This window comes from Pinus tabuliformis, chromosome 1_2 (genome assembly GCF_031772625.1).
Source record: "Pinus tabuliformis cultivar Carrire ecotype Pingquan chromosome 1_2, CPIR1, whole genome shotgun sequence".
Lineage (NCBI taxonomy): Eukaryota > Viridiplantae > Streptophyta > Pinopsida > Pinales > Pinaceae > Pinus > Pinus tabuliformis.
This window is the reverse complement of record NC_142298.1, coordinates 276,141,940-276,169,759: the sequence shown is the minus strand read 5'-3', so window position 1 is coordinate 276,169,759 and position 27,820 is coordinate 276,141,940. Positions and strand designations below refer to the sequence as shown.

At 36.5% G+C, this 27,820-nt stretch overlaps 1 pseudogene; it reads left to right on the top strand.

The window, feature by feature from the left end:
- Positions 1-27,820, top strand: LOC149205412 (uncharacterized; annotated as a pseudogene).

Genomic DNA, 27,820 nt, shown 5'->3' with positions numbered 1-27,820 from the left:
ATGAATCCTTATTTGGCTTCTAGCACTAATTGTGGGGCTATTCCGATTTTGGTTGTTGGGTACTTGGACACTTGGATAGCAGCAAAGCTCCTAGAGTTGCAGGTTGAGACCATTATGGTGGCTGTAAGGCACCCTGAAAGTTGGGCACCATTGAGGGAATCGGGCAACGTTACTTGGGTGCAAGTTAGGGGATCGTGAGCTTGTGGTTGGAGATTGAAGTTGTTGGGGTTAATGCCTTGGCCACGATTTGGTCATTTGGTTTACAACTGTTGCCTATAGAGTTATAATCCCAACTTGAGGGTGAAAAATGGTTGAGATTATAAACCACACGGTCTATGGTTTGGTGGAACATGGAGAACCCACAACCAATTGACATTTATGGAGATAAGTGTTCACTATGCCATGATATGTTTTATGTGTACTTTTGTGTCTTGATAAAAAACCCTAAAATGGGTGTCTGTTGTATTTAAGTGCCATGTGTTATATTTGTATTTAAAACCCTAATTGGAGTTTTGTATATATATGAGTATTAATTCTGATGTGTATTATACTTATGTTGTTTTATAATTGATTGTTCCTCATAAAATTCCGAGCTAGGGTTAATGCCCATAATTACAACAAGGTTTTCAGAATTACAGGGTCATGGGTAGTAACTTTTGGTTTAATATATGGAACCATAATAATGGGATTCCATAAGAATTATTGGTGTAATTTGAGTTACAATTATGTATCATTTCTTGGATAATGGCCGTTGATGTTACATGGTGGTATCCGAGCCAAGTTTGCAGAACTAGCTCTGCATGGGCCAAAGATAAAGAATCAAAACAAAATTTGGAAATGTCAGCCAACTAATTGGTAAAATGTTTAAAAGAGAATAGGGAATCTTGATTCAATTACACTCTTAAATTCATAAAGAGGGAAATTCACTACGACTTAGTTTATTGTGGGCAATTTTTTTTGGTGTATAGAGTATTTTCAATATTGGGTTTGGTTGGAATTTCTAGAAAGAACAATTTGAATTCTGGTAGATATGCCTACAAACTGTTTGAAGAAAACCTTTAATGAGACCATGAGAGGGTATCCCTTAATATATTTCAATGGATATTATATTCAAACTGTTATAGATACTGGAATTATATAATGGTTGCAATATGCAAATGCAACACTGTTTATATTGTAGTTTATGGGACAGAGTTGTATTATTGTTGTAGATCTAACCCGGAAATAATATGAAATATTGTTGTAGATCTAACCCGGAAATACTATAGATCTGATATAAAAATATAAGATAATGCAAATAAACCCAAGAATAAGATGAAATGATTCTCTTTATTATCAAAACCCTTATGGTAGGGCAACACCATACATTCACTCCTTAAGGAAGGAGAACACTCCACAAGCTATATGCCTGTTCATACAATATTACTTCTCTTTATCTTCATATGGAGTCTCTAGCCCTTATATAGGCTTCATACATACAATACCATGCATCATTACCATGGTTTCCTCATACCATCAACTAATACCATGGGCCCATTACATTATTATTAACTACTTGTGGTCCCTTACATGACATGGGTTAACCACCTTATTTATTACTATGGCCCATCCCATTATTACATTATTACCTTGGGTACCTCCCTTGGTACCCCATATTATCCCCCCTAGGTACATAACAATTATCCTTCCCATTATTGATAATTATAGAGAATATTGAGTGAAATTATACAATAGACATATGCACCCTAATCCATATTGATTTCCAAGAAATTTGACACTCGTGAAGTTGTTGTCGTAGTTTCTCTACTTGCAAGTCCACTAAAACACAAAGAAGATCTCACCAACTTGAAGCCCTACTTAGTGGAACCTGAGATAATTCACCATCTGAGAAATGGTCTTGTTCGAGAAACAATACAAATACAGGGGCTTGAACAAAAAAAAGGTGTCCCATTCATTCTTGTTCTACATAAAACCACACAGATTGTTAATTGTCACAAAGTGGATTATAGTATAGAAAAAACCCACATTGTAACACCTTGGTCTAACTTCTTAGAAAAATCTTGATTGGAAAAAATTTGCATACCAGGTGACAATGGGTACCAAGTCACCATTGAATAAAAATAATGTGGAAAATCCAACCAATGATGCCATTTCTACCATTGAGTTGCATGGAGAAACGTAGGTCCTCTGTTGGTTTCTTGATGCTTTTCCAATGATGTCCTTGGAGATTTCAACACCCAATTCTCTACTCATGGGAATTTGGGAAAATACCTTGCCCTTTGTGTGCAAGGAAATACTTTTCGAATGATTAACAACTTGTTGGCACTCTCATCTTGCCACCCTAGGCGAAACCAAATTTGTATAACTCATTGTGTTGGCATTTCGTCGAGGAGCATGTTATTGAAGTTTTGGGGAATACAAAGGTATTCATCGACTTTTTGGAAGCCAAATTACATACTCATAAACCATTGGGCCGATATCTTTAACCTGATTGGCATGGGGACCAATCCCTAACCATGCAACAATGCTCCATAGATCTGTCTCATTGGTGATTTCATCTGAGTGTCATATCTCATCGATGAAATTCCAAATGGATATTCGATGAAATGGGTGCAAAAACCCTTGCGACATCAACATGTTTGGAAAATTGGTCGAATCCATACCTTTGGCGTGTTAAAACCCATGCAATTTGGAAATCTGATGAGCTCATGGTCGTTCCATTAGCTAAGTTCCAGTCATTGGTCCGCTAGGGTTATACTTATACACATTTTTTTAACAGGTGGATGGTGTATGCAGTGGGTATCACTAATTCAATCCCCACCATTGGATTATTCCCCACGAGGGACAACCCATATTCAATGAGCTGAACTTAGTATTGTAAAAAATTATGATATATATATTTTCTAATATAATCATGAATCGTGGATGGCAGAGGGGTATGAAGTGTGTGTGTGTGTTTATACATACATACATACATATATATATATATATATATATATATATATATATATATATATATATATATATATATATATATTGTTGTCATACATGGAGTGCAAGACTGAATAAGGCCATTCCATACAAGGATATATTCTAGGGTCGAATAGTTCAGGCAAAGGGACTATCCATATGGAAGAAATACACACACACTCACACACACACACATAATAAAACTGCATATGTCAAAACAATGACTTGCATGCTGGCCATGTGCAAAAGGAGTTGAGATGGCTAGCCATAAAAGTGCTATGTGATGCATATAGGTGCTTAGGGGGCTGTTGAGATGGAGAGCCACAACAATCATGTGGCATGTGTTATCATGAGTGATGTAGGTAGACCAATATAGGAAATTTGAGGGCACACAAGCACCAAATTTTAGAACAACCAAAGATAAAGGAAATAAAGATAATAGATTTTGCAAGGCCATAACTTTTTTCTTGAGAGTACAAATTTGGCTCATGAATAGTTAAAAGAAATGTAATTTCGGATATAACATACCTATCAATATATAATTTTAATATGAGGACGAAATTCTATGGGGATTCCCAAGAAAAGATACAAGTGATAGAAGAGGTAAACAACGGTTTAATGAGTTGAGATTTCTAATAAACATAACTTTAAGATTTGGCAATGGATTTGGGCAAGTAGATAGTCAATAGAAAGTTATTTATGAGAAAAATATAGAAATCAACCCATAATTTTAAGTTGCAAACAAAATTGTACAAAATTTTAGAAGGAGGTTACAAGACCATGAGGAGCAATTGTGTTGGACATGCTCAACTTCTAGACAACATAAAGTTTAGCCCAATTATCGGAATCGAAAAGTGAGAAGTTAATAGAAAAATACTGACTAGCAGAACACTTTGGTGAACCCATAATATGAATATGGGTAGGAATTTTGAAGTGGCGAATTCCTTGAAAAGTTACAACAATACAAGAAGGACATGATGAGTTTTAACAACACTATGATCACTCAAGCATGGACTTGAGTTGAGTGCAATGGTTAATGGAGAATCGACATTGACTAATATAAAGATCCCTAATGAAGGTATTGTGTTCAGATTTCCACATGGAACTAAAGAGTTCTGTTTTCTTGTACTGCCATGATGGGCATGTACATTCATGTAACAGTGGTGAGGGTTGCATAGGAAAGAATTGGATTAAATAGATGCCAACATAACATCATAGTAAATACAAGTACAATTGTAATGGTAGTGACAATATGAGATATAAGTGACTGGTAAAATAGAAAGAAACAATGGGAAGACCTTAATATAGGACAATGATGCTGTGGATTCTATTTTTTGTAGGAAATTATTCAGGAGAATCCCTTTAACCTTCTCCTTGTTGTTTTGTTATGAGATATTAAATGTGATGCATTAGTTTATGTGTTGTATACCCACATATGTATGTGATGTATGAGCATGTGTGTGATGAGCTCATACTAAGTGATAACAATATGCTATAGTATCTGTGAAATAGTTGATATGAGAAGCCAAACTTGGTTGTTGTATTGTTGATGATGCAATTGTTCGAGACAACAACCCTACGGAAAAAAATGCCTTACATTTTTTCATTCTTCTTTCACATTAAGGCCTTGGCAAGATAAATCGCTCGAGGGACTGTGAATCCATGAATGGGATTCCTAAGCTTGGAAGGAAAATATAAAAAGAAAGAGATAATTTCATCAAATATCTTATGTGTCAGAGAGTAAAGCGGACTACTCAAGGGCCTGAGGGATACCTAGAGGTCTCAAAAAGGCAGCGGGTTGGAGGCTGCTAAGATTTAATACGTTGGTGGGTGAAGGGTATTGAGTAGGTACCCGATGATGGGCAAGTAGGTGCTATATGAAGTAAACACCATATCTACTCCTACATATAAGTATCAATTCAATTTTCATATTTGATTCTTGTGTGTTTGAATATATTAATTATAAATTTAAACTCTTAAGAATAGAATACTTACAAATAGACTTTTGGTTTTAATTTTTGGCATGCTTAGAGAAATTATAATCAATTGTCATAAATTTAGGATTGGAAATATTAAGGAATTCTCCAAACATAGTTTCTATGATTGGTAAAGATAACATTGAGAATGTTGTTTGCTGCTCCAAGGTGAAAGGAATTGTATACAAGAACAACAATTAGTAACGCTACGATAGATTGAATGCAAAAAATTTATGCAGAGATATTATACAGGTTTTATCATAAGAAAATAATGTGATACCAAATATTTTTATCTATTTTGAAAAGAATTCAGACCTATCCCTATTGCATTTCAAACAAGTTTATAACAATATTATATTAATCTTTTTAAGCACAATGGTATTTGGATCAGATGCAAAGCATTGACTAGATTAATGTAGTATAAAAATTTAAATCATTGATTAGTATACCAGGATTTCATATTTTGTTTCTTAGAAATGGTGAGAAAGGGGACATTCAAGTGGTTAGATGGTAACAAGTTAGGAACTACCAAAGGTGGCCAAACAATGGTGGTTATTATAGAAAAATATTGAGAGGAACCTAGAAGAATAGCACACTAGATATAATAGGATTATGTCAGTCTGATGACAATTTATAACAGATTATGATAGATTTACAACATGTTATAAAGGATTGTAATAGGTTGTACCATATTTGTCACAGGTTAATGATAGGTATATTACATGTTACCAAAAGTAGATTTGTCATAGGTAGGTGACAGATTCCTTACAAGTTGTAATAAACTTGCCACAACTAGGTGACAAGATCATTACATGTTACAACATATGGATTGGTCACAGGTGGTGACAATTTTTATAACAGGTTGTAGGAGGTCTATAATAGGCCTATGATAGGCTTATGGTAGGTTGTAGAAATTATTCTAACAGGTCTTGGCAGGTATACGACATGGTTGTCATTAGGCCATACTCGGTGTTATGTTTGGACTGATGATAGGTTAGGACAAGTTTTATGATATGTCATAACTGATGAGAATGACATGAGTAACATGCATTATGATAGGTTGTAACAACTTGTAACATCTTTGATACAAATTTGACAAGGTCAACTATTATATAAATTTAAACAAAGCAGCAAGAACGAGGGCAACTAGAAATGCAAAATAACAATTAGGAATATAAATCTATTGGAATGAATTGTATGTAGGGACTATTCCTATGATTGAGGCACTTAGAACCTAGCTATGGCTATGGATTTTTGCACTAAATGAAATTTCATTCTTCATGATTTGTTTCTGTTGGAGAGGTAAATCCCCTCTACGGGTAGAGGCGATCCCTACTAGCCCAGCAAGGGTCTAGCAACAATCACACAATGCTGCTACGCATGTTCCTAATTACAATTAAACAAGAGGTAAAGAGCACCTACTTGGATTCCTGCGCTTGTCGTTTGACGAAGAGATGTTGCCTTCGCTCCTCCGCTTCGGCTGGTCACAATCCTCCGCGATCTCCGCGAATAGATACCTGCACACACGAAGGGGAAACAAACACAAGCGTAAAATCTAGTAAAAGCAACCATACATCAGTCAGAAAAGATGTAATTCACATTTAACCATTGCATAGACAAATGAGAATGGAACAATAATAGCAGTCATCTATTATTAATCAGAATAGAGAAGAGTACAACCAAATGTTCTGACGTCGGTAACCTTCTCAGGAGGGGCCAGTCAGCATGTATCTCAAGCATTCACCTTTGAGGATGATTCTCCCAAGACAAGCAACTCTCTCTCTCACACAAATAACACAAAACAACCTTCCTAAGCAATCAATCACTTCCACACCTAGCACACCACACCTATAGCAGCAATCTGAGCACTACAAGCTCTGTACAATCCAAGCTATTCCAAGCTAAGTCTAACTAGCTGCTCATGGTAATGGTGAAAGTATATGTAGGAAAGGGAGCCTCCTAAAAGGGTGGAAGGATGAGCTTATCCTTGAGGGAAATGGTTGCAAAGGGTCGAACAGACATGCCATAGAAGGGAGTCGACATTCACAAAGCTAACAACCAAGCCTGAAGTTATCTGGAAGGCTGGTTGTTTGAACAAATTCGCCCAAACTGGATCAGCGCGGATTATGAGGCAACTGACGCAATGGCGCCGCGTCTACATAACTAGGACAGTCATGTCAGCGCGGAAGGACACGGGAAAGGCGCGCTGGCGACCAGCGCGGAAAAGTGATGTCATTCCGAGCTGGCAGCGCGCGAGATACACTATGGAGCGCCAGTCATCGCGGGTATTTTGCAAACAGACGCGCTGATGAACAAAACTTTAGGAAAATGGGTTATTGGGCCAGTTCAGGAAGCAGGAACTTGGTGATTGTGAATTCTGGGCACAGCAGGGTGACTGACAGGAAGGCAGTGACAAATTACTGTGTAACAGATGCCCCCTAAAGCATGAAGACCGAGAGAGTGGGAGGGGTGAAATGCTTTACAACACACGCCGAACTGGAACACCACCAGGAAGGACCGAAAATCTCTATCAATCAAATACATGCAGTCTAGGCATGGGTGCAGCCATCCAAAGGACATGTGAAAATGGTCTGTGGAATGGACGCAACCTCCCCAGCGGAGTCGCCAAATTGTTGGAGAGGTAAATCCCCTCTACGGGTAGAGGCGATCCCTACTAGCCCAGCAAGGGTCTAGCAACAATCACACAATGCTGCTACGCATGTTCCTAATTACAATTAAACAAGAGGTAAAGAGCACCTACTTGGATTCCTGCGCTTGTCGTTTGACGAAGAGATGTTGCCTTCGCTCCTCCGCTTCGGCTGGTCACAATCCTCCGCGATCTCCGCGAATAGATACATGCACACACGAAGGGGAAACAAACACAAGCGTAAAATCTAGTAAAAGAAACCATACATCAGTCAGAAAAGATGTAATTCACATTTAACCATTGCATAGACAAATGAGAATGGAACAATAATAGCACTCATCTATTATTAATCAGAATAGAGAAGAGTACAACCAAATGTTCTGACGTCGGTAACCTTCTCAGGAGGGGCCAGTCAGCATGTATCTCAAGCATTCACCTTTGAGGATGATTCTCCCAAGACAAGCAACTCTCTCTCTCACACAAATAACACAAAACAACCTTCCCTAAGCAATCAATCACTTCCACACCTAGCACACCACACCTATAGCAGCAATCTGAGCACTACAAGCTCTGTACAATCCAAGCTATTCCAAGCTAAGTCTAACTAGCTGCTCATGGTAATGGTGAAAGTATATGTAGGAAAGGGAGCCTCCTAAAAGGGTGGAAGGATGAGCTTATCCTTGAGGGAAATGGTTGCAAAGGGTCGAACAGACATGCCATAGAAGGGAGTCGACATTCACAAAGCTAACAACCAAGCCTGAAGTTATCTGGAAGGCTGGTTGTTTGAACAAATTCGCCCAAACTGGATCAGCGCGGATTATGAGGCAACTGACGCGATGGCGCCGCGTCTACATAACTAGGACAGTCATGTCAGCGCGGAAGGACACGGGAAAGGCGCGCTGGCGACCAGCGCGGAAAAGTGATGTCATTCCGAGCTGGCAGCGCGCGAGATACACTATGGAGCGCCAGTCATCACGGGTATTTTGCAAACAGATGCGCTGATGAACAAAACTTTAGGAAAATGGGTTATTGGGCCAGTTCAGGAAGCAGGAACTTGGTGATTGTGAATTCTGGGCACAGCAGGGTGACTGACAGGAAGGCAGTGACAAATTACTGTGTAACAGTTTCTATTAATGATTGCATGCATATTGATTCCATTTACAATGTCCTCAAGTGATGATGATATTGTTGAGCTTGCATTCTCATCAGCATGGGGAAAGGACATCCAGATCTTGCTGATGTGTGGATGGCACTGAAATTGTGGAGGATGCTCCAGGATGAAGCCATGCACAAGGAAATGGACTTGCGACTACAGGGTGGGAAAAAATGTCACTTTGCAACAACAAATTTAGATTATGGAAATATGATGGACTAAGGGTAGTGCATAAAATAAGGGAGGGGGGAATGTAATACCCCACTTGTCTAAGATGATGTAAGTATATGTATAGTGAAGTGTAGGCTGGTAAGATAGATGTATGCAATGATAGGTTGGTAAGCTTAGTTATACTATGTGGTCTGCGTGCCCATGTAATGTTGTTAAAATAGACGAGTTATATTATGTGGTTTGCATGCCCATGTATAGATGTTAAATGTATTTTTGAGCCATTGTGCTCAACGATTTTATGCCATTTTTGGATAAGTGGCCAGAGGGTCGAGATTGCAAATATATTGTAATTAGACATATTATTAACAAAATATGCTGGCTATGAAGTCCACTCCACATAAATGAGTATGGGGGTCACAACTCTAAGGAAAAGGGAACACTTGGGTGTTTTGGCAAAAAGTGCACGTAGGGACCACGTGGCTCTAGAGGGTGCCACATGGTGAAGTAAAGCCATGCAAATAAAATTAGTGTAGGTTCCTATGAGAATGATGGAATAAGTTACATTGTTGATCATTTAGTCTTGGTGACTAAAGAGCAAGTGCGTCCCGAGGGGACTCAGGAACTGGCTGAGGTGTATTTATTCAGTTAATCACACTGATTTGGATGCATCCTAGTTTTAGATCTTGGTTCTCTATTTTAATTATCCCTAGTGGATCTAAGAGCTTGATGGCTCAGGTTATGGGTTGGTGACAATGGTTGGTTCAGTGACAGTTGGTGAGTCCTAGTTTGGAATCTATCATCGACTGTGGGATTATTTTGGTTTCGGCTATTAGGCACTTGGACACCCAGATAGAAACAAAGATCATGAAGCTGCAGGTTGAGACTATTCTAGGGAGTTGTAAGGCGCCCTAGAAGATGGGCACTACTGAGGGACTGAAGTTGCACCACTTGGGTTCAAATTAGAGGAACACGAGCCTGTGGTTGGACACTGAAGCTACCAGGGTTGGTACCTTGGCTAGGGTTTTGGTTGTTTCGTTTACAATTGTTTCCTATGGAGTTGCATTCTCGACTCAGGGGTGACTTGTGGTTGAGATTATGAACCATAAAATCTATGGCTGGGTGGAACATCGAGAGCCGGTAGCCAATCAAAGTTTATGCAAATAAGTGTTCACTGTGCCATGATATGTTTTATATATATATTTATGTGTACTTTAGTATCTTGATAGAAAACCCTAAGAAGACTTTCTCTTGTATTTAAATGCCATGTGTTATATTTGTGTGTTATTTGTCTTTGAAACCCTAGTTGGGGTTTGGTATATATATGTGTATTAATTTCATAGCGCACTATACTTGTATGCTTCTTTACAGTTGATTGTTGCTCATAAGATTCTAAGCTAGGGTTAATGCCTAGAATTATAACAAAGTTTTTAGAATTACAGGGTCTTTGACAATAAGATGTGGTTTAATATATGGAAGATAATAAACCATCTACCTCCATTTCATCTACCTAAACTAATCCGCCATGGGTGGCATCTTTACAAAGTCCATCCCCCAACAATATTTGAACTCGCCTTCTCAGATGCGCCCAGGGGGAGCCAACTTGTTTTTCAACAAATGCTAATATTTTATTGTAGAGGAAGAACCCATAATGCAGAACCCTGATCTAGGAGTGGAACCATGATTTGCAGGCCAGAGGTAGAACCATGATGGCATGCATTCCGAGACAGAGAATCTTTTGTAGAGAATATTCCTTGATGCCTGAAAGATTCCATGGGGAGGTAATTTTTCATTTTATCAGAATGATATGAAGTTTATAGTCATTTTAACTAGAATTTCGCAAGGAACGCGATGGTGAAATCAGAATCACCATCTGAGCAAAAAACTTGCAGATTCCCAGTAGAGAAGAATCTTTGAAGAATCTTGAGGGAATCTTGAAGATTGCTTGGAAGCTGAAATTCGCTAGAGTCAGAATGCAACCAAATTTATACTCAAAAATATTAGAATATTGAAAGGATCATGATGGCAAGATCAGATTTGTGATCTTAGTTGCAGATCTGCGGTCATCCCAGAGAATGGAATCTTTAGAGAATCACGGGGAATCTGAAAGATTCCTACAGGCCTAGACTTTGATGATGTCAAAATTCGACAAATGGATAGTCAATTTTACACCTCTCAATGATAGAAATTCAGTGGTGCATTCAATTTTTGTAGCTGAGCCTTTCATTTTTCGGCCAAGTTCAGAGGTGAAGGTACATGAATCGGTCATGTCATGTTTTCCTTCATAATTGCTGAGATGATGTATTATGTTTTGAGATCCCCGTTTGATGTTATGTTGTGGGTTCAATTTTGCCACATTATCTGACATGTATTTTACTTGTCATGCTATGCATTGTTGTGGAGATCCCTATGTAACTATGTTGAAGGGGTGCTCATTGCCACATTGTGTGAGATCATGTTTAGCTTGTCATGTTGAGAGGAAGCCTTCTTGAGAGGGAAATTCCTATAAGGGGAACATCTTATGGAGAGACAAGACACTCTTGTTTGAGGGCATATGACCTTGCTATGATAAAGTGTTGTCCATGTACATCATCATCATTTCCAACATTATATGAATCGGTCAGCACCACCTTGACACCAGGCCTGGTGATGTAGTCCACACTGGATGAACTCCGTTATCAAATGTCTCATGTTTTGACTTGTTGATATTGTCATGTTTCCTCTTGTTTAAGCATGCACATGTGGTTCTTTATGCTCTTTTAAATGCAATTCTAACAACATCACAAAATTAAAATATCTTGGATAATTCCTATAACTAAAGGAACCCGGATTAAGTTTGGTATCAGAGCGGTCTTCTCGCTGAAGTGAATTATGAGCATGAACAATTGAACGTGCATAAATGGAGGATGATAAAGAAATGTATGAGGCCTTGCTCAAGATGTCCAAAATGGTGGACCATTATGTATGAAGCTTATGAGAAGAGAATAGAGGAAGAGGAGAAAGAAAGAGAAAAGAACGATGCTCCATCCACACCTTCCAGTGAACATTCATTGCTTTCATCATCTTCTCATCATTCGAATGAGGAGATCAACCAAAGCCTTCAAGCAGATAACATTGAATTGAAGATGACTCTACGAGAAGAGAAATAGGAGAAGCAATGATTGTAGCTTCAGTTGCAAGCCGCAAAGGTAACCTTGGAAGAACTGAAGCGAAACAACCAAAGCCTTCAAGCAAAGGATGCTGAATTACGGAGGCTTCTACAAGAAGAGAAAGAGGAGAAGCAGAAGTTGTAGCTTCAGCTACAAGCCACGGAAAATACCTTGGAGGAGTTGAGGCGCAATGGAGGCTTAAAAAATCCCTCATCACCTGTTTCAAATTCGACGTATGAGGTAAACAATTGTGATTGTTCTTCAGTTTCATCTTCACATGCTGATATTTCTATTGGAAATGTGGAGATACCCGTTACAAGAACTGGCATGAGAATCCTTAGCAAGATGGGGTACAAAGGAGGAGGACTTGGTGTTAATAGCCAAGGCATGACTCAACCATTGGAGGTTGTGAAAAGACCTCGATTCACAGGTTTGGGATACACCGAAGGAGAATGCTCAAAGGTGTCAAAATACGCCAAGGCATTTTTGAAACCGTCGAGGAAAGAGAATGATGGGAACACATCACCATCATCCCATGTTAGTGCACATTGTAAAGGAAGAGCTGAGGCAAGCTCTCGTCGCCATAATTACACCAAAGGTATATATATATATATATATCCAACACGTAAATTAGTTAACATAGATCTTCAAATAGTTTATTTAAATCCCTTGTTAAAATATTTTTGAAAAGTATAAAATTTAAACATCTGATTCACACATTTTTTTATTTCTAATTACTTTACAACTTATTCATTTTTTAAAATTATAAGCAACATTATTTTTCTATTTAGAAGATAATTTTTAATTTTATTTTTATTTTAACGAGGCACAAATGAATGGAAAAAATTACACATCCCCTCTTACTGGGCTGTAGAATGAGTCTCAACAAGGCCACATTTGATTGAGCACAGAGGAACAATAGTAATTCAAGGGACTTATTGCATGGAAGGTATGAGTGTTTGTTTTATGTAGGTAATTTCTAGTGATTATTTTTGAATTCGTAAGCTACTTTTTGTTGCAAGTAATAAGTTGGTGGATGTTATGAAACCAGCTCAAGAAAAAGATAGAAAAGATAGATCAACACCTTAAAATTCAGCCTCTTCGAGGGGGAAAACTCCTTTACATTACATAAATGAACAATTCTTGGATGATTCAAATGAAAAAACCTCCTTTCTATATATAGGAGTCTAAGGAGTCACAATATAACCCAGCTGACCTAACAATAATAATATAAAGCCACAAAAATAACAATAGAGGGATTCTATGGTGCACAATAATAACAATATGGGGACAATAGGTGCACAACAATATTAATAAAGGGTACAACTACAATAGTAATGGGGTAATCACTAGTATTATAGGGACCCAACATGCCCCTCTCCTTCAAAAAAGTGTTGTCCTCAATGCTTGAGTAGTTCTGGATGCTTCTGTATAAAATTCTCATCCTCCCATGTGGAATCTTTAGCAGATAAGTTCTTCCACTTGATAAGATACTCTGGAATTGATCGATTTCGCAGCTGTCGAGTTCTTGTTTCTATGACTGCTTCTGGTTCCAATATAATTTTTCCTTCCTCGTCAATTTCTGGCAATATTGTTTGAACTGGGAGCTTATCGCCTATAACCTTCTTTAAACATGAAACATGGAAAACTGGGTGCAATTGGGAAGCTGCAGGAAGCTCCAATTTGTATGCCATAGTACCAATCTTTTGCAACACCTTGTACAGACCATAATACTTTGGTGATAATTTATTATCCTTCTTAGCTTGCTTGAGGGACATTTGCTTATATGGTTGTAGCCATAGGAATACCCAATCACCTACATTTGCTTCTTTGATTTGTCAGTTGTTTCATTCTATTCCGTGCCAACACGAGGTTATCCTTTAAGAGTTGGAGGACTTGTTGTTGATGTTCGATGTGATGTTCCACTGCTTGAACCTTAGAATTTTCTCTTAAATATGATGTGATGGATGGTGGATGATACCCATAAAGTGCCATAAATGGGGTCATTTTTGTTGCTGTATGGAAGGAAGTGTTATACCACCATTCAACTAGAGGCAACCATTTGACCCATTGTGTCTGTTTATCAGATATAAAGCAACGAAGATATCCTTCCAAACATTTGTTTACTATCTCAGTTTGCCCATCAGATTGAGGATGATAAGATGAGCTATGAGCTAACTGAGTACCAAGACAAGAAAATAATTCTGTCCAAAAATTTCCAGTGAAAATGGGATCTCTGTCACTTACAATAATCTTTGGGTTTCCATGTAGCTTTTGAATTGTTTCCATAAATGCAGTAGAAACTGTACTAGCTTTAGATGGATGTGATAATGCACAAAAGTGTGCATACTTGGTAAGTCTGTCAACTACCACCATGATGACACTCTTTCCCTCAGACTTGGGTAAGCCTGTGATAAAATCCATTGAAACCTCCTCCCAACGTTGGCTTGGAATGGATAAATGTTGTAATAGACCCGGTGTCTTAATTGTTTCAACTTTATTTTTTTGGAAAACCAAACCTTTTGCCACAAACTTTTGAATATCTGATTTAAGGCCATCCCAAAAAAATTCCTTCTTAACCCTGTGGTAAGTTTTTAAAAATCCCGAGTGCCCTCCTAAGGGAGAAGTGTGAAATTCCATAAGAATATTTTGTTTTAGCTGGGAATTCTTACAGAGGTATAAGCGATCATTGTACCATAACGAATCATTTTTCCAGCTAAATTTATCCGACGTACTGTAATCTTGTTGTAACTTTTGAATAAGTGCCCACACTTCTTTGTCATTCTTCCATTCCTCCCTTGCTTCGTTTATCCAATCTGGTTGGAAAATAGAAATGGCGCACAACAATGCTTCCACATCCTCATCCTTTCTTGAGAGTGTATCTGCCACCCCATTTTGCTTCCCTTTTTTGTAGATGAGTTCAAAGTCATAACCCAACATCTTTGTGACCCACTTTTGTTGCTCTTCAGAGGATAATCTTTGTTCTAAAAAGTATATAAGGCTATCATGATCCGTTTTTACCTTGAAGTGTCTTCCCATTAGGTAGGGTCGCCATTTCTTAAGTGCATAGAGTATTGCCAACATTTCCTTCTCATAAATTGCTTTGTGTAAAAACTTTCCCTTGATTGGACGACTTTCAAAACCAATGGGTCTTTCATCTTGCATTAAAACAACACCAATTCCATTTCCTGAAGCATTACATTCCACAATAAAGGTTTTTGTGAAGTCTGGTGTAGCTAAGACAGGTGCTTGGCACATTGCCTCTTTAAGATGTTCGAAGGCCTTTGTTGCTTCTGGAGTCCATGAAAATGCATCTTTCTTCAATAGTGTTGTTATAGGTGCTGCTATTATCCCATAATTCTTAACAAACTTGTGATAATACCCTGTCAACCCAAGAAATCCTCACAGATGCTTTATGGATGTGGGGATTTTCCATTCCTTAATGGCTTTAATTTTGCTAGGGTCTACGTTAACTCCTTCATGAGATACAATATGACCCAGATATTCCACCTCTTGTACTCCAAAGAAACATTTGGGTCTTTTTGCATATAATTGTTTCTCCTCTAATAGTTGTAGCACCCTGTCAACATGTTCAACATGATCCTTCCAAGACTTGCGATAGATTAGTATATCATCAAAAAACACTAACACAAATTTTCTAAGGAATGGTTTGAAAATTGAATTCATCAAACCTTGAAATGTTGAGGGTGCATTGGTAAGGCCAAAAGGCATGACCAAAAATTCATAATGACCCTCATGAGTTCTAAATGTTGTTTTTTGAATGTCTTCAATCTTCATTCTGATTTGATAATATCCTGAACAAAGATCCAACTTGGTGAAGTAAATTGATCCATGCAATTCATCCAGTAATTCATCAATGACAGGAATGGGAAACTTATCTTTAATAGTGAGCTTGTTGAGCTCCCTATAATTCGGACACATGCGCCATGATCCATCCTTCTTGTGCACCAATACTACTAGAGCAGAGAAAGAACTTTGACTCGGTTGAATTATACTAGCCTCTAGCATTTCTGCAACCATACGTTCAATTTCACTCTTTTGGGCATAGGGATATCTGTACGGCCTAATGTTGGAGGAACACTTCCTGGAATCAGATGAATAGCATGATCATGATCACGAATAGGTGGGAGACCTTTGGGAGTCTCAAATACCTTGGAATGATTGTCCAAGACTTTTTGGAGATCTGGAGAAATAGATGATTCCAATGTGGAAACATCTAGTGAACATAATTGTGCAATTACACCTTTTCGTTCATTTTTTAGAAGCATTGTCATACTGTTAGAGCTGATTATCTTTCCCGGTTTCCCTGCAATACCCCTTAATTCAACTTCCTTTCCTTCCACAGAAAATTTCATGAAAAGTTCTTGAAAATTAAAAGCTATTGTACCCAAGGATTGTAGCCATTGGACTCCTAATACAACATCAACACCTCCCATTGGAATGGAAAGCATTGGGCTACTCAATACATATTCTCCCATGGATAGCTTGATATTATGGCACTTTCCAGAGAAATTTATTTTTCCTCCATTTGCAACCATCACTTGACACTCTGGTGCTGGATTTAAGAAGAAATTCAATTCTTTTGCTACCTTACAATGAATAAAATTGTGGGTACTTCCTGAATCAATCAACACTATTACCCTTTTCTTCTTGATTTGTCCTTCTATCTTGATGGTTTGAGGAGTGGTAATTCCCACCAATGCATTACAAGATATGGTCAGATTCTTTTTTCTTCATCTAGGCTTTGTTCCTGGAGTATATCCTCTTCTTTTGACCTTTCTTGCTCCTTTTCTTCTTCCTCTTCACAATCTATGTAGAATAATTTATTCTTAGCACACTTATGACCTTTAGTGTATTTGTTATCACAATTGTAACAAATCCCTTTTGCTATTTTTTCTTCCAATTGTTGTGGTGTCAACCTTATAGGTTGTGGAAGACTTCCGTCTTTATAGTTGTGAGTGGTATGCTTCCTAGTTGCCATAATTTTGCTTTCCATTTTTCTTGCTAACCTGAATGCCTTCTCTAATGAATCAGGTTCCCAAAGGCGAACATCATGTTGGATATTATCCTTTAAAGACCCTATGAACACATCAATCCTATGCTCCTCTGGAATATTTTTTACCCTTATGTTCAATTTTTGGAACTCCTCAATGTGCTCCATTATTGAACCCTTTTGTTTGAGACTTATGAATTGGCTAAAAAAAGTGTTGCTTTTTGTATCCTCATAATGTGCTATCAATTCTTCCGTAAAACTTTCCCAAGTGATAAATTGTTTACGAGAGCAAAGCCATTGATACCATACAAACTGATTTGGTTCCAAATATAAAGTTGCAATACATACCTTTTGTGTGTTTTGCACATTATTGAGATCGAAAAATTGCTCCATCTGTAATATCCATGTTGCGAGAACCTTGCCATCAAACTTCCTCATATTTATTTTTGGAATATGGTGTGTCTTCGATCCAACATTAGAGTTTATGAAATCATGATTAACATTTCCTTTGTTTGCATCATGAGTTTCCTTTTCTCTCCTTTCAGCATTAGTAAGTATTTATTGTAGAAAATTTGTCAAATATGCCTTCAAATCTATCTTCAAATCGTCAATCTTAGCTTCCACGCCCTTTATCTTAGATTCAACTCCATTTATCTTAGCTTCTGTTAGCTTTTGTGAGAGTGAAATTTGTTGCACTTGGTCTTGTAATTTTGATATATCATGTAGCATTTATTCCTCTTCTTCATGAGTCATGCTAGAGCTTTCAGATTGCTTACTAGGTGTTTGCATTTTCTTTCCTCAGGGCATCAGTTTCCGATACTAATGCTCTACTATGCCCTTTGAATTCCTTCAAAATAATTTTTCAAACCAAGCTTAAGCAAAAATTTAAAAAATCTACACACCTTTTTTCACTTTGTAGGAGCTCGATATTGCCTCTGATGTATCTCTGTATTTTTAGATCATCCAATTCTGAAATTGCGACCTGTGATAGCCCTTGGTGTCCTCTTTCCAATGCCATCAGTCTGACCCCAATTGGATTCTCCAATGAATAGTTATGCCAAATCTCCCACAGTGACCTGATTATAGACTAATTCAGTAGAGCGAACTTGTACGACGTGCCACGTGTCCCTGTTTTGACCTTTGGCTCTGAAAAATATAGAAAAGAAACTACAGTCCATACTCTTTCCGTACCTTCTTACAAAATTTCAATCCGATGCTCAAAGAGAAAGTTATGATGATTTTCCCTAGGTCACCTGTTTGGAATGTAATTTAGGAGCCTGCAGAAAGACCAACTTCCTCATATCATATCTCCTCAAATATAGCGTGAAAAACTCTGAAATTCGGACCCAAGCTTCAGCACAATGTCTTCTCAAATAGGTTTTTTTTTAGCTTCTGAAACATCGCAGAGAAAAAGTTATAGCGAAAATGCCACGATGACCTGTTTGGAGCAGCAAAACCCTAGAATCCAAAGCTCTGATACCAAATGTTATGGAACTAGCTCAAGAAAAAGATAGAAAAGATAGACCAATGCCTTAAAATTCAGCCTCTTCGAGGGGGAAACCTCCTTTACATTACATAAATGAACAATTCTTGGATGATTCAAATGACAAAACTTCCTTTCTATATATAGGAGTCTAAGGAGTCACAATATAACCCAGCTGACCTAACAATAATAATATAAAGCCACAAAAATAACAATAGAGGGATTCTATGGGGCACAGTAATAACAATATGGGGACAATAGGCACACAAAAATATTAATAAGGGGTACAACTACAATAGTAATGGGGTAATCACTAGTATTATAGGGACCCAATAGTGGATATGATCACATTTTTCACCATTTCCCATTTACTTCCAGGTTCCTCACAGGTAATAATCAATTTAGTTTATTTATCTTTTATTTGACTCATAAGATTTTGGTCTTTATTTGATTTAGGGTTTAGTTTCTTATTTTATTCATCATAATGACTCTAGAAATAATTTCGATTCCTAAGTTAGTGGGTTCTAATTGTATTCCATGGAAGAGAATGATGATAGATATTCTTAGGAGTAAGAATCTATGGCAGTGAGTTAATGGTGAATATAAGAAACCTAACAATACAAAATATTTAGGGTTTAGTTTCTTATTTTATTCATCATAATGAATTTAGAAATAAATTCGATTCCTAAGTTAGTGGGTTCTAACAACATTCCATTGAAGATAATGATGATAGATATTCTTAGGAGTAAGAATCTATGGCAGTTAGTTAACGTGAATATAAGAAACCTAACAATGCAAAAGACTTAGTTATATGGGAAGAACAATTTGATCAAGCAAGAATAATCATGGTCTGATGGTTTCAAATAGTTTTCACGTACATATTGAGGATAAAGATGGCCCAATTAAGGTACAGAGCACATTAGCTTCTTTATTTGATAAATTTGATGATGTATCTACTTACTACCTTGTAAAAAAAATACATGAGTTAGATCCTATATATTTTGATAGGATATAATTATTTGTTGTTGAACTTAAAATGATAAAAGAAAAACTATTTAGCTATGACAAAGATTACAAGAAAATCGATATAACCCGAATAAGTTTTTTTTTACACTAATGGGTGGTTTTGATATAAGTTATGCTCTCGAACGTAACAAAATACTCAAGAAATGTTTACATTGAATTCCAAGCTCTAGGTTCTTAAAAAAAGAACAAGAGAGAAGTTCCAAAATTCAGATCTAAGAAACTATTGCAGACATACATTATACCAACCAAACAACAACTATATACTCTACAAAATTGTCCAAACAAAAAAACGACTTTATAATATGATATCATAATTCAGGAGGGGGATCCTCAATCAATGGCATGTTAAGTTCAATTGACAACTTATCAGTTTGGCATCTACAAGTGTTGCTTGTAGTGTTGTGTTGTTCATCAACAATCTTTGAATTTGTAACTTAGTTAGTTGGCATCACAAGGGATCAATTTCATCTTCTGGTTGATTCACTTGGGCTTTGATAATTTTCAATTCATCAACCAAAAAAATGATTATGTTTGATTGTAGAATTTTCCATTAGAGGTCTAGGTTCTTGACTTGATATTTGAAATGGCGGTGCAGACACTTACTGCAGGCACTAGTGCAACCTAAAGCGACTGAAGGATTCATGCTTTGCTCCATGAGAGACTGGTCAGAGGAAGGGAGACAAAGTCCAAGAAGGACTGAGTGCCATATAGTCTTGGAGTTTGAACCAAGGGGGCAAGAAGGAGTTAGGAGGCCAATAAGTGAAGGAGCACCCAAAAAGGCAGATGGTGGGCTGGGGGAGGATTGGGGTGCTCAAGGCACATGTAATACAACACACATGAAGGAGTAAAGGTAGAGAGACATCAACCCTAATAATTCTTATATAACATAAATTTCCTTCTTCTTTTGATATGTTCATCCAAAATAGGAATAAGCAATTGAAATGCCTGGAGGATCTATAACTCCTAAATTTGAAGTTTTTTGTAATGGTTTGATTAATGAGCAAGAGAGATTGATTGCTTTAGGATAATTAACTTCTAATAAAGTTGTAATGGCACATAATAACAACATCTTAATAATTTTTTAAATAAAAATCCTAAATCAAATACTAAAGGATCTTCTCAACGCTCTTCTAATAATGCTTGTGTTGATGCTAATAAAAATAAAGTGTTTAATCCTTGTAAGTATTATGGAAAAACTAACCACCATGAGAACATTTGTTGTCAATGGAGATGTGGAATTTCTAAAGCCAATAAGAAATCCTTTGCTAAACAACGAGTTGCTCTTTCTGCTTATTACGTTCAACTAGGTAAACCTTCTTATGTAAAATGGATTATGGATGTAAGGACCACATCCAGACTATATACATATATATATATATTTTTTAAATCACAGCAAAATGCAACTATAAGAGAAACACATTAGGAATTCATTTCAAGAAACCTATCATAACATTTACATACATTTAACTAAGACCAAAATAGTATTGCAACACATATGTACTGTTCACCAGAAGACGAGACTCTGTTTGCTTTGTTGTTGCTAGTATTCCCTTGTTGTCGGTCACCTCTGTGAATGAAAGGTGATGTTCTTGATCCGAATGCGATGACCCACTGGTTAACCTCCCAGCCTACTCCTTGTGTACTCTTCTTCCCCGCGGACCCCCGAGCTGCAATGGGGTTGTACAATGGAGGAAAGCACTAGCTGGTAGAGGAGAGCACACCTTGGCTCAAGAGTCCCCTCTCTAAAATACTCTACCTCACCAAACTCACTATAGCTTCGTAATCACTTCTCTGACATCATCTCATCCATCCAACAATAGGGTTCCCAAAAAGTCCCCTCTCCCATGGCTTGCCCCTTCTTTTATAAGAGTCCTCATAGATGACACTTGGCATGTCATGCATAATTATATATATATATTTTTAATTTAATGGCTTGATTATTCACCTACCCATGTGTCACTCTCTCATCAAGGGTCACCCAAAATTATTTACTTAACTTTTTATTTAAAACTAATATTTTCCTCACCTCACAAGATTCCTATCTCTTCTCCTAGTTGTCTCTTTATCCCCCCCCTTTTTATTCCTTAATTTGTGTTCATTACTTGAAGTCAATTAATGAGTTAAGATTTTATCCCCAATCTACTCCCTAATTTAACTCAGGTTATCTCTTAGATGGATAATCTTATGTTGGTTGTTGCCACATGGAGGTTCTCTACATTTCTCTAAATTTAATTTATTATTCTTATTTTAATTCACCTTCTTATTTTCTTAATTAGGTTTAATTAGTTTAGGATTAATCTTTATCCTTACAATTATATCCCTCTTTCTCCTTTTACCTACTTAAACCACATAATCTACCTAGTATTTTCCAACATGGGAAGGGTAGAATTTTTAAGGTAATCTATTTTATTTCTTCCTATGATCCTCTTAACCCAAGTTTTATTTTTGATATAATTACCTCGGTTTCTAACATCATTTACCCTTCATGTAAATTTACGTAGTTTTCATTTCTTGGTTATATTTATTAATTTATTTATTTTTAATGATTCCAAGGTGCCAAGTTTGGGTCGTGCCCTTCAAGAACTTCCCTTGAAGCTCCAAGGGTGCCACGCCTAACAATTTATTTGTGATGTCAAGGGTGAAAAGTTGGTCGTGCCCTTCAAGAAAGTCCCTTGAAGTTCCAAGGGTGCCACACCTAACATTTTATTTGTGATGCCAAATGTGCCAAGTTGGTCGTGCCCTTCAAGAAATTCCCTTGAAGTTCCAAGGGTGCCACGCCACTTGCCCTTCAAGCATTCAGTGACTACGAGGGGAAAATATAGGTGCAACATCATAGACCGCTATCATCTCTTATGTTGCCTGCTATAGTGAGACTAATGGTGTCGGGGATTAAGGAATCCGCCTTGATGCGCGCCCCCGGTAAAATCCTCATGAGCGACCCAACTTGGGGACCTGCCCTCATGGCATCGTGATCTTCAAGGCGAAGGTGTTTCAACCCTTCCAGCCCAAGTCACGGCGGGAGTGCTAGTGGGTGAGATCAGGGACACTGTCCCATCCCTCCCATGTAGTTCCATCCACTTGTACAACCCCATCACCCATATGTGAGTCATTCGGTCAAGCAACTAATATGTGCCTGCAACCATTAACATATCATCAGAATATAGTTAAACATATATGGTAGATTCCAAGATCGACTTAGACTTTCAAAGATAAAATAATATGAATTTTCATCAAACCAGGTGTCATCAACTCGTCATATGCGAGTGCCTCTGATGGTTTCCTGCCATACTCAATAATCATTAGTAACAAGGTTTTTTCAATGTTAGTCATTGTCATAATAGCATCATTAACAATTCCTAGTCATTCACATCATTGTCCATTGTAAGCCTGAACTAAAGAAAGTAGTCAACATAGGGGACACATCCATCATGGCTATCATCATTAAACATCAATGGAGACATACATGTTCATTAAGCTATCAACATCGTAACATCAATAGAAATATACCTATTCATCAAATTTATCATCATCATGCTTTTAGTAGAGAGCATACATATTCTTTACTACCCTCATCATCATAAATCCAAATAGAGACCAAACTTAACTATTTAATGTTGCAATCATCAGAATACTGATAGATAGGATACATAACCATTCATGCTATCATAACATCAATCAAAAGCATTCATAAACATCACAACCATGAATATCTCAATCGCTAATAATAGTGTCATGTGCTCGGATCCTCAACCTGAGGTCCTCCTAGAATAAAGTATCTAAGATAATGTCATATTAGGGTCAGAAAACTAGAGTGGGCACTACATACACCCCCTCTTAACAATGGACTTCGTCCCGAAGTCCTTAGAACATAAAGGAAAAACGACGACACATATCCTAAGAACCCTTCCTGAAAATCTTGCTAACCTTCTGGTGGGCAAGCTATAATTTTCCCAAGGTATCTATACCATGAATTCCGTTATAACTAAAGGACTATATCTGTGGAACATTGCAGCCCAATTTTTTTTTTTTTGACTAAGCAATAACAAGACAAGGGTAGGATAATCACAATCAAAATTCATCTCATGGTACAATTAATATATTATGCTTTCAACCAAGTAAAGTCGTCCACTCACTGTACTCCTATAGCTTCCAATTATAGTCGTTCATTTCAAACTACGTCTACATGATGCTATAAGTGACAATGTCGGGTACACAAAGTGATTAGTATGCTCATCATTGCATATGGTAGAGTTCACTGTCATAGATGTTGCAATAATATTGTCGTAGAAGAAAAGATCGTATAAATTATCCATACGTTTGATATTTTTCAAAAAGTTTTAAATTCTAAGTTATCCCTTCTGATAATTCTGCAATATTTTCCCCAATATCTCAATAAGTGTCATTTTGGACCCTTGTTAGTATATTCCCTAAAATGATAATTGTAGCATTGTATTTAGGCCATAGGCGGAAAAATGTCGAAAGAGGTGGACAAGTAAGAATAAGAAATTCAAATGGTGAACTTAAGCTCACAAGCTAGTAAAAGATGAAGGACTTTGATGTCAAAAGTGCTAAAAATTAAAATATTCTTATTAGCAATTGTAAATAAATAAATAATTAGATAAATTACAAAGCAAGTGATTGTGCATCAAGATGTAGTGTTCCATGAATAGTTCCTAGGAGTTCATCCAACCAATAAACTCTTTGAAACATCACCACATTACTTACTTATAGATAATATCCTAGTAAGTAATGATGTTAGTGTCTCAACTAGTTAGAGATGATGTGGCACGTGACCTAACAGTGGAAGAATCTAAACATGCAGTCAATAATATATTGAGCATTGAATTGGGCATAAAGAAGAATACTCTAAATAAGGAAGTTATGCCAATCAAACAAAAACATACTTCCCAATCCGAGGAAGTTGTCTTCTATTCGCAAATGTGGGAAAATTTTGTTTTAGCTACATAAAAACTATCAAGAGGAAGCAAATTGGTTATAACACCTACCACACCTCACCTATCAAGAAATAGATAGTGACATCCTTGTTATCGCTCAAGTTTATCTCCAAAGAAAGATCCCAACCTTTTTCAAAGAAAACCCAAGGATACTTTTAAGTGATCACAACTTGTGACCAGTGACCACTCCACTTCACTTACTCATGCATAGATTATCAAATGATCATAGCAACCTATTGAAAATATGATATCCCAATTATAATATATTTTTATATCAATCACTGTATTTATGAAAACTATAATTTAATTCAAATTATTATTAACAATTTCAACACAAATTAATTTAATAATATTTTAAAACACACTCCTAATTTTTCATGTACCCATAAAAAAAAACATTCTTTTGCAATCAATATTTAATTATTGACTTCTCTTTAATACATACCAATATATAAAAAAAAAAATCCTACAATTGATGTAAATATTAAATTTAACCAAGATATTACTACATAAAACATAATTTCCATATGTCAATTTATAATGTGGCACTTTTAACTTGTTATTAATTTTTAAAAGAATGGCTTGATTATGGTTAGAGCATTAAAATGCTTCACATCCAACCACTCATAAAGCCTAGACCAAGAAAATTTGTGTATGACGAAGTCAAGTTTAAGTTTTTGGTATTATACGATGAAAAGACAACTTATTGAAATGATATGGAACTAGTTTCATTAGTCAAACTTATTTGTATGTTTTATTTTATTGTTATTAATTTCTGGTGATTGTCAATCATTAAATTGTTATAAATATATTAAGAAAACATGTGCATTGACCAGTGCATTTTAAGGATGAGTGCTTCTCAACTGTATGTTTCAATACCACCCTAAGCAAAGTCTCCAATTCTTTAATTTTAGCAATTCAATATGTGTATTAGAAATTGTAAAATAAATTTCATAATCCATTAATTCATAAATAAAGCTTCTTTCCTAATTGGTTAAATTCATTGAAAGGGTCCCATTGGTACTTGCCAGTGATATTTAGTGTCTTCATAGATTTGGTCCAAATTTTTATTGACTTTTAATAAATGATTTTGCAAAAATCAAGTACTTTTATAGAATTAAATTTGTAATGTTTATCTAGAAAGCTTCTCACTCTTGGAATAGTTTTCAAATTATAGTAGTGTCTAGCATAAAATGAGTATGTTTGAGGTGCAAATTGTATGGACCAGTGATATACTATACATATTTTTATAAAAATACCAAAACTATTTTTATAACTTCATAATTTTCATTATAAGAGCAATTTTATAAACCACGATTTTATTCTCTAGAATACTTTTATATCTTCCCTCAATATTGATTAAAATGCTTACCTTTAAAAAACACCCTACTAATATTCTAAGTTGTTTTGAAACCCATGTTTAAGTTTATTGTAATTCATGTTGCATAAATCTAAACATGGAAATCTCAAATTTCATATAAAATGAATTTTGTTCCCAATGTCATAAAGCATAATGTCACAAAGAAATGCAAATCTCAACTTTCATATAAAACGAGTTTTGTTCCTAATGTCATAAAGCATAACGTCACAAATCATAACATCACAAAGAATTAGTCTAGATATATTAACATTGGTATTTTAAAATATTTGGACATAGCTTCAAAAATTAATTTAAAATACGCATTGGCCAAGAAACAATTACTTATTGTGAATTAATGGTTTTCATATTGGTCCAGAGACTGACTCATGAGGCTGACGCTAATGCATGAAACATTCAAATCCTTGGAGATTCCCTACTAGTTATTCAATGAATGTGGAAGAAAATAACAATGAGTAATTTCACATTACAATAACTGTATAATATCATTCATTCTCTTCTATCAATTTTCTCACATATCCACAGGGACAGGAATAGGATTGTTGATGGACTTTCTAAAGATGAAACAAGGTTGGAACACAGAATCTAGTATGTTTCTAAACAGTGAGGGCATTGCCTCAGATTATACTCATGATGCATGGCTGTAAATCTGTTTTATTAGATAATCTGGTGTGTTTCAGTAACTAGTCACATTACGGATTTGGTGGACTTTCAACAATTCATAAAATTTCAGATGTATGCATGGGTGCCATCTAGTTTTTTTTTTTCATTAAACAATAGCTACAGACACTTCGTGTCACAGATGCACCAATATTAATTGTAAATATATAAAAATTAGGTGGCAGATGGCGCATTACTCGTCTCTCAAAAGAATTTAATGCTTCCTGATTAAAGAAAAATTATGACATCATGTAATTACAGTACACTCCGCGTGATCACAGTCCCGCCGAAATTAACTACAAATACATACAGATTAAGGGGCAAATGATGGATTACTCATCTATCAAAAATTTAAATGCTTCATGATTAAAGGAAATAGATGATATACCGTAATTGTAATTACAGACACTCCGCGCTGAAATTAAATGATACATACAAGTTAAGCGGTAGATACCGGGTTACTCATCTAGATTTAAATTCTTCCCGATTAAAGAAAATTGAAGACCTACCCACAGCGTCACAGCCGCTCCGAGTTCTTGCTGATTACAGGAAATTTGATTACAAGACTGTCCCATTCAAGAATTGAAAGCCTAGCTTGTTAACAAGAATTATTTCTTACAAGGAAGCTTCCCAGAAATGTGTACTTTGGGAGGTTTTAATTGAGAATATTGCGGAGTATGCGCAAATAATATACACACCTACTGTTGGGTCTGTCAAAACTACAGTGGTTTGTATAGACGGCCGACAGCATCCCATTAGAAGGCTTAGGGAAGTTGTTCAAGGTCCAAAAAGGTAGTTCGAGATCCAAGATTCGAGTCTTTATTAGGCAATTTTGAAGAAGGCAGGTTCAGAAAAAATATAGTTTTATATTTGATGAAGAGCTTCCTAAAGAGCGAGAGAAGCTTCAGAAGATGTTAAAAATCATCAGAGGACCCTAAGGCTATTGGAAAAATAGAAAAACACTTGTCTTGGATTGATAATCAATTGCCAAAGGTGCAGGATGGCAAGAAACATTCTTCAAAATTGTCTGAACATAAGAAAAAGGAGAAAGAAGCAGTGAAAAAAAAGAAAATGACCTTTATACCTCAAAAATCTGAGTTGCGGAAGTAGGAACTTACAGAAAAATATGATTCTCTTAAGGCCAGTGGCAGACTTGAAGCTTTCCTCTCCAAGAGAAGACGCAAAAATGCAGCCAAAGACCATGCTATGTGCCATATCATAGGCCGGAGAACACAAATTAG